Source organism: Chlamydotis macqueenii, chromosome 2, assembly GCF_036417535.1.
Source record: "Chlamydotis macqueenii isolate bChlMac1 chromosome 2, bChlMac1.mat, whole genome shotgun sequence".
NCBI classification, from domain to species: domain Eukaryota; kingdom Metazoa; phylum Chordata; class Aves; order Otidiformes; family Otididae; genus Chlamydotis; species Chlamydotis macqueenii.
In genome coordinates, this window is record NC_141557.1 from 26,148,397 (window position 1) to 26,162,052 (window position 13,656).

The window sequence follows — 13,656 nt, forward strand, 5'->3', positions numbered from 1 at the left end:
CGGTGGCCAGGATGCTGTGGAGATGGTGGCTGGTGGTGGCTGGGCTGTTGTGGGGCTGATCTGATGGTGAAGCCGCTGTGGGGCTAATCGCCGTGCTAGGGGTGGGTGACAGCCGTGGGTGACAGCGAGGAGACCTCGGAGCAGCCGACAGAGCCCACGTCGGGCCAGAGTTGCTGGAGGAGAAGGGGGCGTACGCGGGGGTCCAGGCCCGGCGGAGGCCCCGCCGCCCCCCGCGGCCCCGCCCCGGCCCCTCCGGGAGCTGCTGGGCTGCCGGGCGGCGGGGGGTGTCGCTGCCGGGGGCGCGCGGGCGGAGGAGGAGGAGGAGGAGGAAGGCGGCAGCAGCAGCAGCAGCTCTCGGGAGGAGCCTGTCCAGCGTGAGACAGCACATTCAGCCGGCGGCGGTCCTGCGGCAGCGGCGGGTGGCACGGCTCGGCACGGCAGCGGGCGGGCAGCAGCCGTTCGGGCAGCGGGCCGCTGCTCCGCTCCCCCGGCGGCGGGGGCTCGGTGAGGGCTGCGCGGCACCGGGAGCCTCTCCGCATCGCCCGGGCGCCGGCGGAGGTGAGGCACCCGCGGGGGGCGGCGGGGCCGGGACGCGGCGGAGGGGGCGAGCGGGGTTGTGGAGGGGGGACACACAGGCTCCTCGGGGTGCGCATCGGCCGCGGAGCCTCGGCACGGCCGCCGGAAGCGGACCCCGGGCACAGGGCCCGGGCTGGGTTAGCGGGCATCCCCCGGCTGCCCCGCAGGAGCCGGCCGGCCCTCGCCGGAGCTGGGCTTTTCCCCGGCTCGTCTCCGGGGAGGGAGCGGGCCGGGATTGGGGCGGGGGGCGGGCTGCGGTGGGCCCCGCCGGCCTCAGCGGCACCTGCGCCAGTCTCCGGGGCGCCTCCTGGCACCGGCAGCGGTACCGGCACGGCCGCTGCGCCGTCCCGCTCGGCGCAGGGCTGCCGCAGGGCTCCCCGGCTGGGGTCTCGGCGCCAGGCAGCTTAAAGCAAAAGGGTTGCGGGGGGGAGGTGGCAAAAAGTTTCCCCATCTTTAATTCTTTGCACAGCGTGAGTGAGCAACAGCGGGTTTTCTCAAGACCACGGGGACAGCAAACAGTAAATTAGATCTTTTCACGTTCCTAAGGTAATTCCCTGAAAAGATGAGAGAAGGCTGGAATCAATGAGAGGTCTTTTTCATTGACATACATTTTCAAAAGGATGTTACAGTTACATCACCCTGGGAGTTCCCCTGGGTCAGCAGAGAGCATAAGGCCCCTCGATATTTCCTAGACAAAGCTCCTCTCTTACTGGCCGGAACAAAGTATGCTTGTCTGTCAATGTTGGCATTGACAGAAAGTACAAATTTCAACTATAAATACATGTAAAATAAGGATTCTCAGCAGACCAAGCAATCTAACCTGCTGTTACAGGGAGGATGAGATGGAAAGACCTGACATGAAGTTGGCATGTGGCTTTGGCACTTGCACCTGGTAATTCACCCTGACATGCAGGGTTTTGTCAGCAATTGGCTTTTACGTGAGGACATTAAATTACCTCTGAAATGGCTCTAAATATCATGAAGCACAGTGCTGCAAAACCTGTTTCAGAATGGAAATCCAAATCCCAGGACCATTTATCTTCTTATAGATGATATTATTAAAGCCAGTGAGGAATTTAATTTCTGTCACTAGCGTTGTGCTTTGTTGAAGTGCCTCGTTTGTTCTTGCTAAGTTAATGGGGAAAAGTTATATGTTTTCTTCTCTGATTAAGTTCCTCTTTTTACTTTCTTTCGATTTGAGAGGACATCTCTAGTAACAGTCTCCACACTTGGTGAAGGTGGATAAAATTCCTTCTATAATTTCTGTGTAGCATTTCTCAGCAAGAGCAGGTTTCCTCAACACAAACCTTGGGGCTATACGCAGGTCTTTGCCCCTGGGAGTGCTCACTCTGATAACTGTCCTCTGCTTCATTTTGTTTTCCCAAACCCATCCATTTATAGTCCATGAAAATACAAAATGCGTTGTCCCTTCTGCACCTTCTTCTCTGTTCACAGATTATTTTGAGGATTTGGACTTGCTGTCCTCTTCCTTCATATGTGAAAGACTTCTGAGGGCCAGGTATGTGGAGGTCCAGGAGATTGTTTAGAGTTGGATTAGTTAGATTTCTCCTAGCTGTAACCACCTCTGCCTCAAATTAGTCCACCCTAAAAATGCGTTGACTGCAGTGCTGCCTCATCCACAGTTTAAGAGAGGAATCTTCAAGAAGCAGCAGTAAACCACACCCTACGCATGCAGTGGTTATTGAAAATGTAGAAATCTGGCTACTGAAATAATAGTCAGGCAAATACTCTTTTGTACACTGCAGATCTTAGATTAAGAAGCTGACCTTCCAGCTCTTTCTATAGGAGGAAGGGCAGTGAGCTGCCCTCCTTTGTGATGCCTTTAATTGGTTATTTTTTCGTTATTGAAATGCATTTGTTTGTTTTCCAGTTTGTGTTTTTCCAGCTTCAGGTTCCTGGTTCCTGTTATGTTGTCTCTCATAGATAAAAGCCTTGCTTTAGCAGTTTTCTTCAGTGTAGGTACTCTAAATGATGCAGGAAGAACTTGCCAGCTTTATTTTCAAATAAATTAACAGATCAAGTCTCTTGGTCTCCTTTTCTTTTGTAAGACAGGTTTCAAGAAGCATTCCTTGCTGCCAGCAGTTTTCCAGTCTGCAAGAAGAAAGAGAGGGAATGCTAGGTAGAGCTGGACAGAAGTCTCACCATTGCGGGATGCTGGACAATGAAGTGAAATGGGCTGGGAGGGACAAAGATAAGGGAGTGAAATAGAAAAACATAAGGATATAGAAAGGCATTGCTGTTTATCAAAGCTTCACGAACTCCTGCTAATGATTCAGGTAATCATGTGGGATCTTTCAGCTCCTCAAACTTGACTTTTTCTTGCAGAGGTTTAAAATGTGTTTACGGTCTCTTTCTAGGACTACTCAGGGTTATTAACTAGGGCTACGCCCTCAGTGCCCTGTTGAGCTCCTTTGGCTTGGTTTGACCAACAACAGAAGTAGTAATTAGGAATCTTTCAGAGTCACTGATGCCTAGTGCCAAAAGGAGCTGCTACTTGGAGGTGGGATGTTAACAGGAAGGTCCTCCCTGTCCTACTCATGGGCTTTGATTTTCAGGGAAGTTAGAGAGCGCTAGCACAGAAATCCCCACTGAGGGAAATTCATATCTGCAGAGGTATGGTCTCAGGCTTTCTGCAGCTGTAGCCAGACATCATGACCTCAGTGCAATACTCATCTGATATTTTCCTATTTTTCTTTTAAAAACCTTAAATGAAACAAACCATAATGACTGCAGACGTAGTCTGTGTGTAAAAGGGACATTTTCCGGCAGGAATACTGATGGTGTGTGCTGGCAAAGTGCCCTTAGTACAGATGCATCTTGTATTAGTAAAACTGTGCTTTTGCCAGTGAAGCTTATTTTAGCTCATCTGAGCAACACCAGTTACACAGGTGAATACACATTTATGTGTCCATAAGGGGGCTTGCTTTCCAGAGGAGGGATCGTATGGGCTTCCACTCGGCTGACCTATATAAGCAGGCAGAAATGGTGATGCAGGAATGATACTGCTTAAAAACCAGAAAATTTGCAAAATCTGAAATAAGTGTATGGAAAGCTGCAGTGGCAGCCTGAGACCCAGGCTCAGTCTAAATCTCAGATAGACACAATATGTCCCGTTTGCTACTTGGTAATTACCCATCTAAACCCATGGGAGCTCTTTTCAGTCAGACATGACACGGGGAGCTGTTGTTCACTTGGCCATCTGCAACCACTCAAAATAAGGCAGTATATAGTATACATGGGCTTGTTCCCCCAATACTGTTCATTTTAGGTGGCATCATCTTGCCAACTTTTCTGGGAAATGGCTACTTCCAGGCAGATGGCAGGAGCCGCAGGAAGCTGTGAAGCAGACTGATGTGGGAGCCACTAGATCTCAAAGAGAGAAGAGACATCTGATCATCTGTGAGTGCTGTGATGTCCTGAATGCTCCCGAACTTAAGACTATACCCCCTCTTGTTTGTTTTTTATTTACTGTGCTTCTTCAGCACTTTTTGTTTTCCCTTTTGAGGCAAAAGCATTCTGGTGAGTGGCCAGGAGTGCACTGCAGCAGCAGAAGGCACGGAGCGGGAATGACAGTTCTGGAAGTGTTTTGTGAGCAGCACATCGTAACTCCATGCTGAAGTTTTAAGGGCAGAGGATTCAGCCCTGTCACTGCTCTCTGTGAATTCTCTGGTGGTGAACCTAGCCTCTAGAGTGATAGCAGGAGTCAGCTCTGTATGTTGTTTGAAAGCCGTGAGACATCTCCAAACCATTTTGAGGCCAATAAGAGTCTTTGCGTTGACTTAACAGACTTTGGATGAGGTTCTGTGTAACTGCTGCTTTGACCTGTGTGTAGATGCCTGCGTTACCTGATAAATAATCACTGCTCAGATGACTCTTGTGATTTTTCGCTGTTAATCTTAGAGTAGAAGTACATGCTATCCTATTTTCCTGTTTAACATGGCTCCCATGCATGGGGAGCAGCTTGCCTGACCTGGAGAGACGGGTTACATTAACCTGAGGAACAAGCTTCCCTGGAGCCCTTCTGGACCAGTGCAGTTCTACCCTTTGTACTCCCCAGGTGCTGGCTGACTTTCCCTGCTTGGCCCTACAATTATTAGTGAGTAATTCAGCAGAGGAAGAGGGCTCATTTACTGCCACTCAGCAGAAAACAATTACAGAGGGAATCTTTTAAGGATGTAGCTTTTTGTTTACAGTGAAATATCCTCTTCACATTTCCTTTCCTTCTTGCTCTCTTCTCTGAGGCTTATCCTTTTTTCTCTTTCTCAGTACTACTCTTAACACCATGTTCCCTCCTCACTGGTCTTCCCTTTCCTTTTGTCTTCTCTCCCTAGAATAGAAGCGGATTTAGTTCCTTGTTCTTTTCTCCTTCCCTCTGAGGTGTGGTACAAGTAATTCCAAATCCTTATCCTCAGTTATTCATTTTTCAGTTCAGTCCAGCAGAAAGATGCGATGTGTTTTGTGTTCAAATAATGGGGAGTTATAATAAGGCAAAGATACAATCTTGCCTAGTATGATTAAATATAAATAAGTATAATGGAGGATATCTTGTTTATCTATTTATGTCAATATCTCCAAGCCTTTTCTAATGCTTGATTCTAATACTTTCAGGCTGAATTTGAGAGAAAAAGCTATCTCCCAAACTATGCTGTGTTACTATTGAAAGTTAATCACTGTAGGTCCTAGACCACATGCAGGGAAAATATGGATATCTCTTGCTTTAATCTGTTCAGCCCTTCCATTCTGTATCCATTAACACAGATCTTCGCTTCTGAAGCGGTATTAAATCCATACTATTCAAGGCATGTCCTTGTTTCGTGTTTTGCACATTTGGCCACCACTGCTAGGATCAGAGTGGTTACCAGGTCACTTGGTAATTGGGGCAAAGACATTTCAAATGATTGCTATTGTATATTTTGAGAAATTAAAATATTTAACAGAACAGGGTCGCAGACTAAAAAAAAAACCCCAGACTGCTATCTGATATGGTTCCTTGTATTGGAAGGAACCTGTCTGTCCTGGTTTAAGGATTGTTCCACTGACTAGGCATTGAAAATAATTTCTTCTCTGATTCTCACGGCACAAACAAAGTTGGGGGACTATGTAAACTCATGTGACTTGCTTCATAATACATGTTTGTCTTCTCTTTAAGTAATTTAAAAGAATCATCATTTTCATTAATCAAACTATTCAAAGTCGTATGACATTGTTTTCTTTCACGACTTTGTTTCTAGTTACATTTTGAGCAGTTGCTGAACCAGAAAGTGGTATCATAATCTTGCAGGATTTCAGATCTCAATTTGCCCCTGAATGAATTCTTACTTTCTTTGTCCTTTTTTAGCTCTGACTGCTCATAGAGCTTTGTTACGGACTCGTAGCAGTTTGTTACAGGTTGTCAACCTCTGCCAGTCGTCATTGCCTAGAAACACAAATTACTTCTGGAGAAAACAGAGGAAAGATAATTCATGTTATTTTTATATAGATATATATGTATGAGTGTGGGCTGTGTGGTGTGTTAAACAATGAATGGCTTACAAATCTATAATCTTTTGGAATGAAACAAGAAATTTGACCTAAATCATACCCCCTAGTGTGCAGTTAGCTATTCACGTACGTAATCTGCTGCGCTTGGCAAAGCCTGTGAATGTCGTATTCCTGCCTTTCACTATCTCCATAGTAGTAATAATAATACAAAAAAAATTGTGCTGATGGAATAGGAGGGTATTGTTCTGGAGACAAAAAAAAACAGTGATGCCATTCTCTGTTTGTACTGAAAGAGCCCGTGGGAAAACTGTCCCATTATTTCCCACAATATTTTCTTTTTCACAGAAAGTTGATTAATAGCAAGAAAACAGAGGAAAGCCTAGTTTCTCAGCCTTTATGGGCCTCTTCAAATATATTAAAAACACCCTGTGCACATTCAGCACTGTTTTTATCTGATAATTATAAATTATAGAGCTTTAGGGTTTTTTCCTATATGTTTACAGTGTAGAACTCAAAAGATGCCAACAAATTACACTCTCTGGAAGGGGCTAAGGTGGAAAAAAAAGATGTTGTAACCTTTGTACTGGAGTTCTCCACAGTTTTTACAGCAGCCCTTTATGTACATACATTTGTTGTTTTTTATTGTTTACTCCTCAGTGAATCAGAGGACAGGGAAATAAAAAACTATAGACAGCCACATTGACATACAAACATGAGAGTTTTTTCAAACAAAATTATAATATAATGCAGTGTTAGTATTCGTCAATACTTGTGCTGATTTTAAAGTATTTAAATGAAGATCATGTCTCCTCAGTATTGATTCAGTAAACTTTTGATTAAACAGCTTAAAGTTTAACTCTAATCACAAGTTTTTCCCAAAAAAGTTTCTGATCTCACTAAAATAAGTGAAGAAATAGGCATGAGTATAATTTAAGTCAGCGGCCTCGCATTTTTTGGATTATTTTTCTTAAAATACTCTATGTATCTATAAAGCAATAAGACTGTTGTCCTTCTTATATCACATAATGTCCATTTTTGCTAAAGGGCTATTACTAAGGCCTGCATTCTGTTTTGTGATATTGCAATGATCTGTAGACTTTTAAAGCTACATTCCCCCCTTAATCCTTAAGACTTTCTGTTGGAACCAATAAGCCCGTATGTTTTTGTCGTAGTTCAGCCCCGATCAGACCAGACTACGCAGTCTCTCTCTCACTCCCCCCACCCTCCGAGAGAACAGGGAGAGAAAATATAAGGAAAAACGGCTCGAGGTTTGAGATAAGGACAGGGAGAAATCCTTAAAGTTACTGTCACGGGCAAAACAGACTCGACTTGGGGAAAACTATTCATTTATTACTACAAACAGCAGGATAATGAGACAGAGAACAAGATAACCTCCATCCACCCCTCCCTCTTCCCGAGCTTAACATTATCTCTACTACCTTCCCCCCCCACCCGAGCGGCACAGGGGGGAAGAGGGAATGGGGGTTGCAGTCAGTTCATCATATGTTGTTTTACGCCGCTGCTTCATGGTCGGGGGAAGAACTCCTCACATTCCTCCCCTGCTCCGTTGTGGGGTCCCTCCCACGGGCCACAGTCCTTTGTGGAACTGCTCCGGCGTGGGTCATCTCTTCCACGGGTGCAGTCTCTCCAGAACAGCTGTCCCAGCGGGCCCTCTACGGGCCACAGCTGCCTTCAGGCATCCACCTCCCCCGGTATGGGGTCCTTCACGGGCTCCAAGTGGATCTCTGCTCCTCCGTGGACCTCCATGGGCTGCAGGGGGACAACCTGCTCCACCATGGTCGTCACCACAGGCTGCAGGGGAATCTTGGCCAGGAGCTGCATTACTCCTCCCCCTCCTTCTGAACTGACCTTGGCGTCTGCAGCCGTTCCTCACAACAGGCTGGTAGATGTCTCTCAGGATCTTTTTTTTACATCTTATTCACTTCTCATCTCCTTTCCACTTCTTGCAGCCGGGCTGGACCGAGTCGGGCCCAATCGGCTGCCTGGCGAGAGGCCAGAGGGTGAGGCCTGCAAGGCCCATGAGGCCTGCGCCTCCCCCTCTGCGCCTCTGCCCCCGCTCAGCTTCTTCACATCTTCTCTTCTCTCTCTCTTTTTTTTCTGTTTTCCCATTCTTAAATACGTTATCGCAGAGGCGTCATCACGAGACATTCTGCTACCAATCGGCTCGGCCTTGGCCAGCAGTGGGTCCGCCCTAGGCCTGGCCAAGTCCCCTGAACAAAGGGGAGCGACTTCTAGCAGTTTCCTACAGAAGCTACCACCTTAGGCCCCCCCTACTAAACAAAACCACAACAGTTTTATAGTTTAATGTGTCTGGAAACCAGACATGGACCGTTTCTGGTTGCCTTGTGGACCACCGTTGGTCCCATATGTTGAGAACCACTAGCAAAAGTTGATTTATTTTCAAAAAATATCTATAGCAGTGGGTTCTTAACTTGAAGAGAACTGGTGGCGTCTAAGTAGTGCCAAATTCTGGAGCTGAGGTCCTGGCGCGGTAAGTTGTGCATAGAGGGTTTCTTCTGGAGGAGTCCTGGAGTGCGCTCCAGAGATGTGATTGCCCCATCATTCAGGCTGGGGACTTGTTTGCTTCTGCTCTCAGTTAGCCCATTTGCCAAAGTTTCTTTGTGGAAATCCGGGCGCTTGAGAGGTGGGAGAAAAGAGTTCATGCGCAGCCAGCTTTGCCTTGGTAGGAAGCTGTGATTAAGGTGCAGAGTATGCCCACATCTTGAACCTGGGACACACACCTGAATTCCCCAGTCTTGAAGTTCTTGGGGTGCCTGGGAAGCTCAGGTAAATCTAGACTGACAGAATGGTGTAGAAACAGAATCTTAAATTGCTGTCCTCAAAAATCTCTGCTTGGCTGTTCCGTAGCTCTCAAAGCCCATGAAGTCTCTAAAAATCTCCCTTTTTTTGCCTTAGAGTTCTGCTTCTGGATGTGTTCTTACTCTCGAACCCCCAGACTCTACAGCCTGGGTGTGCACTATCTGTTTCTTCTAGGCTGCTTCATCTAGTTTATATTTCATGAGCCCATCTGTCAGACTGTGTGCTCCACGCCAACCTGCAGCTGCTGGCGTGTGCTCCCTCCTTTAGTTCACCGTGGTTTTAACAGGGCTCATCAAAGGCAGAGGAGTTTCAGGTAATTTTTGCCTTTGCGTAAGGAGATTTTTGCCTTCATCTGTGCTCTAATCAGCAAGCTGCTCTGCAGTAGGCACCCCCCTAGTCTTGCCCACTGAAGGTGCTCCATGTAAGTCTAAAGTATTGAGGGTTCTTTGGGTTTGACAGAACATGTGGGGAAAAAAGAAAGGACTCTTCAGAGCTTTGCTTCAAGCACCCAGCGAGAAAGAAGAGTCTTGGGCTCCAGATACTAAATACGGCATTGTATTTTAAACTAAGCAGTTGCATGTAATATAAACTAACCCTGAATCAAAAACTCGAACCCAGGGGCCTCAGCTAGGGACTGATGTTCGCTCTCTTGCATCTACTTCTGGTCCAATGAATCTTTACTGAAAAGAAATTAATAGAAAATAGCTTCACTGGTTAAGAATACAATCTCCATTCTCCTAGTCTTTCTCACCCATTAACCAACAGTCACCCTAAGGAGGTGGGTTTTGGTTATCTCAAGACAAGAAACCCCAAATCTCCCCCAAAACCAAAACAAAACACAAGCAAACAAAGAAAGAAAACCTGCAAAAAAATGTGGTTCTCCCATTTGGGTGAAATACTTTAATCACAGAGAAGGTAAGTAGAAGACATAGACTTCTTGGTCTCAGTCCTCTCTCATATTTGAATTCTTTGCAGTTCTTTATATGTCCTTTAAATTGTGCTGTTAGATATCTGCCTTTATTATCTTGCCTTTTTATCTTGGCATATTTTTTTCCACTTATGTGGATCAACAGGGATGATTGGCTAAGGCTAGCTCTTATCTTTCATGTTGCTTTGTTGCTGCAGCAGAAGCAGCCCTGTGAAGTACAAAGGGAATGGTAGTGTTGTTTCTTCCACTTTGCTTCCTTAAAAATGATGAGAGCTCATATGAGATACTCTGCATATTTCCTACAGCTAGAGCTCTCCCCTGCTTTCTAAATCTTTAGGTGTATTGACTTCAGAGATGAAAAAAAATGTGTAATATTTTTAGCCTAATTATGTCCTTACAAACATCAGCCACAAAACAAAGCATATTTTTGTTTTAAGAAATAAATTATATCTGGGTAAGTCTTCCAGCAAAACCTGTATGTTGGCAGCATAGCTTGTTCTTTGATGTCTGTCTGGTAGTTGTCATAACTGGGTTAGGAATCAGACACTAGAGCACACATTCTTCATGTTCGGGTAAATGACTGTAAGTGTCAGTTTGCTGGCCATATATCAGGAGGAGGGCAGAAAAGTCAGAGGTGTCAGTTTTACGCCCCGTAAGGAGTGGAAGTACATGTTTTAGTGTCTGGAGTGTTTGCAGGATGGAGAAAATGAGTCTTTGTTCCACTTTAGGAGAGACTAGCAAACATCTTGAAATGAAATTCTACCTTAGGTCTTAGTGAGTCATTAAATACAGTTCTGGGGGGCACTTTGGTACTGTTATGACGAACCAGATATTTTATATAAGTTCTGAAGAAGTGGCAGCAGATATTAAAATCTGAGCATTATGAAGAAGTACACACTAAAGAAACTGAAATCAGAAACATGAAATACAGGGCTCTTTTTTTTTCCAGATAAGTCACCACAGCTTGAGGATTAGATTCTGTTCTCTCTCTCACGTTATCCACCTCTAAAATCTTCTCCATTTATAGCTTGCATTTGATTCTCTTTGAATGTCAGAAAAATTTTAAACCATCCTGCAGTCCCTCTCTGAAGAGAGCTGGGAAATTCACAGAACATAGCATAACACAACTAGTAAGACCAGTTAATGTGCGGGGAATGTAGAGTCACAAAGATTCGGAATTGTGGGAACTCCGTTCTCAGCCATATGCAGAACTGCATATGGAGCCCTGCGTTTTGCTGCAGCCAGAAGGTAAAAGATGACAGAAACAGAAGCTGATAGACAGGGAACTGACTAAGAATACGTAGAAATCTTGTATTCTACAAGATCAAAATGTTGTCAGGCATGCAATTGGATGTTTTGTTAAAAACATCCGCTTTTCGTAACTGGGGCGCAATTGCTGAGCCAGATCCTGAGCAGATACAAACCAGTACTGTCCGCATCGTTAAGGATCATCTCTCCAGCACCATATCTGAGATTGTTTTGCAGTTGTAACTGTGCTCATTAATGCTAATTGAGAGAAAATCCAAGACACTTGACCTATTTAAAATCTCGTTTTCTTTGAGGTGATACATGCAGTCAGTTCTGTGGAACTCAATATAAAGGGAGCATATTTGGTGGGAGATGTGCAGCAGCTTTGCTAGACAGACCTGTTAGTAGGTAGTACTTAAAATCATTCTAATCCTAGCTGGAATGTCGTGTTTCTTACTTATTTCCAGTGAGTTGTTCCCAGCAGATTGTTCTCTTCAACCTTGGTGGCTCTTCCATGGAACTATGCTTGTTGGAACTGAAAAGGTCACGGTAAATTTAAGAGGCTAAGGGAGCATGGGAGAATGGGACGATGAGAAGGTGATGCTTTATTGACAGTATGCCTGGTGCCAGAAGGATGGGCAATAGTAGAGCTCTGCTCATGTGCTGCTTTGTAGGGACCCTATAATTCTGCTGTAACAGAGTTCATTTTGTAGAAGGGCCGTTATGGAAGAACAAGAGTGAAAAGATTAAATGGTAATAGATTGTAAGGAATGTATAATTGAGCAGTTGTGGGTACACATCTTACACCCTGTCAGCCTCAAAATAAATAGGCTAGAGATGCACTGACCTGTTGCGTAGCAACCAGGAGGAGGCACAGTACCAAATCTCTGGATGCTGTGATTTGTAAACCTTTACAGAACAAAGTACAAGACCTTCACCCATCTGCTAGAAATGTTCAGAAGCTGAAGGATAAAAACAGTGCATTCCCTGAAATGTAACACTTCACAACCGTTTTTATTTATAGATAAATACACAGATGCAGTGTAAAAAGCCTGACTGTTTTGCCTCAAGGTTATGCAGAAAAAAATACTAAAGTCTTTCCAATTTGTTTCCCTGAATTCATTACACAGGAGATTCCTTAAAATACTGCAAATGCTAAGTTTTTGCAGCTGCAAGTATTTGCCCATTTTTTGTGATCTTGTAAACACTGATATGCCTATTTTGCAAAAGTATTTGTTATTCAGCTGAAGCCAAGTACAAATTCTGATGCGTGATGAAAAGAGGTACTTGTGTGTTTACTTAAAAATTACTGTCAAGAAGATGGTTCTAGCCCTTCTCACCAATTTGAAGTGTTTCAAACATTATTTTCAGATGAATGCCATGGATTAGAGTGAATTTATGCTAGTGTAACATCTCCCTCTGGTTTGTTGCAGACCAAAGAGGTTTATCTGCTTTGTACAATTTCGTACTTTACATGCACAGTTTACACTTGTAAAAGTCATTGGTAGATTGCATGGGAATTTCTTCTGTTGTAAAAATGTATAATATTTCTAACTGTAGGAAATGTGTTGGTTTGTACAAAATAGAGACAGATATGGTACATAATAGAAATGAATAGTTTTTTCCAGTAGAAAACTCCATATATAGTAGTTTCAATAGTAATAGTGCTCACACTCCATGAACCCATTCTTTAAAAGCAAAAATCACCAAGTAATGTATTTTATTGCAAAACAACTTTTGCCTTTAAACTGAAGACATTTTGCAGTTTTGGACTTGAGTAAGTGGCTTTTTATGAAGGCATATGAATAATACATGTACAGCATCTACAAGTACTAGAAGCTGCCTATTTAGTAAAGTATACTAATGAATCAATTATTTATAATTAGTTATATAGGATGACTAATGCCATATGTAACAGTATTTAATTAATTCCTTTGGTAATTGCAATGGAGATAATAATGAAAAGGACAACATAGCCACAAAACAGGAAAGAATTTGAGGCTCATGAAGTGGTGAATACAGTTCTACTCCAGTGCAGCCTACTGAATGAACAGCATGTAAAAATCCCCTGAACACCAAAAAGCAGTAAAATCTGTAGGCTTTTTTATCTCCTACCAGATTTGCAAACTCAGGTTTCTTTTTAGATGAGCTCGATGCTAGCATGCAGACAAGATGCTATTCTAGGAGATACAAAGAACAGGCTTTAAGAGGAGGGAGGTGTTTTTTCTTATTTTCTTTTTCTGCTCATAAAAAGCGTGTACTGTCATCATTTTCTTTGTCTTTGGTTTTACTTTATCCATTATACATTGGGCACTTCATGCTTATTTTTTCATATATTTAGTCCAAGCTACGTACACTGTTGCCACTCTTTGTACCTCTGTAACTCTGTGGTGTTATTACTCTAGCAAGTATCAATTTATTAGTTATCCAATTGTAGTAAAACTTTTTGGATGCCAGCAGCTGTTTCTGCTATTAAGGACTCAAATAAATGGTTTGAAAAATTACCTGCTCAAATACTGTGATTCTGATCATTGATAACGACCTTGTAGCTTATTATAAAA

At 44.0% G+C, this 13,656-nt stretch overlaps 1 protein-coding gene across 3 annotated transcripts in view; it reads left to right on the plus strand.

Annotated features, from left to right (window-relative positions):
- The first annotated feature begins 400 nt into the window (after window positions 1-400).
- Window positions 401-13,656, plus strand: part of DYNC1I1 (dynein cytoplasmic 1 intermediate chain 1) — a 193,183-nt gene continuing 179,927 nt past the window's right edge. For all 3 annotated transcript variants that reach the window (XM_086741518.1, XM_086741520.1, XM_086741519.1), the window contains exon 1: window positions 401-558. The gene's annotated coding sequence lies outside the window, so the exon portion shown is untranslated. The remainder of the gene's footprint in view (window positions 559-13,656) is intronic.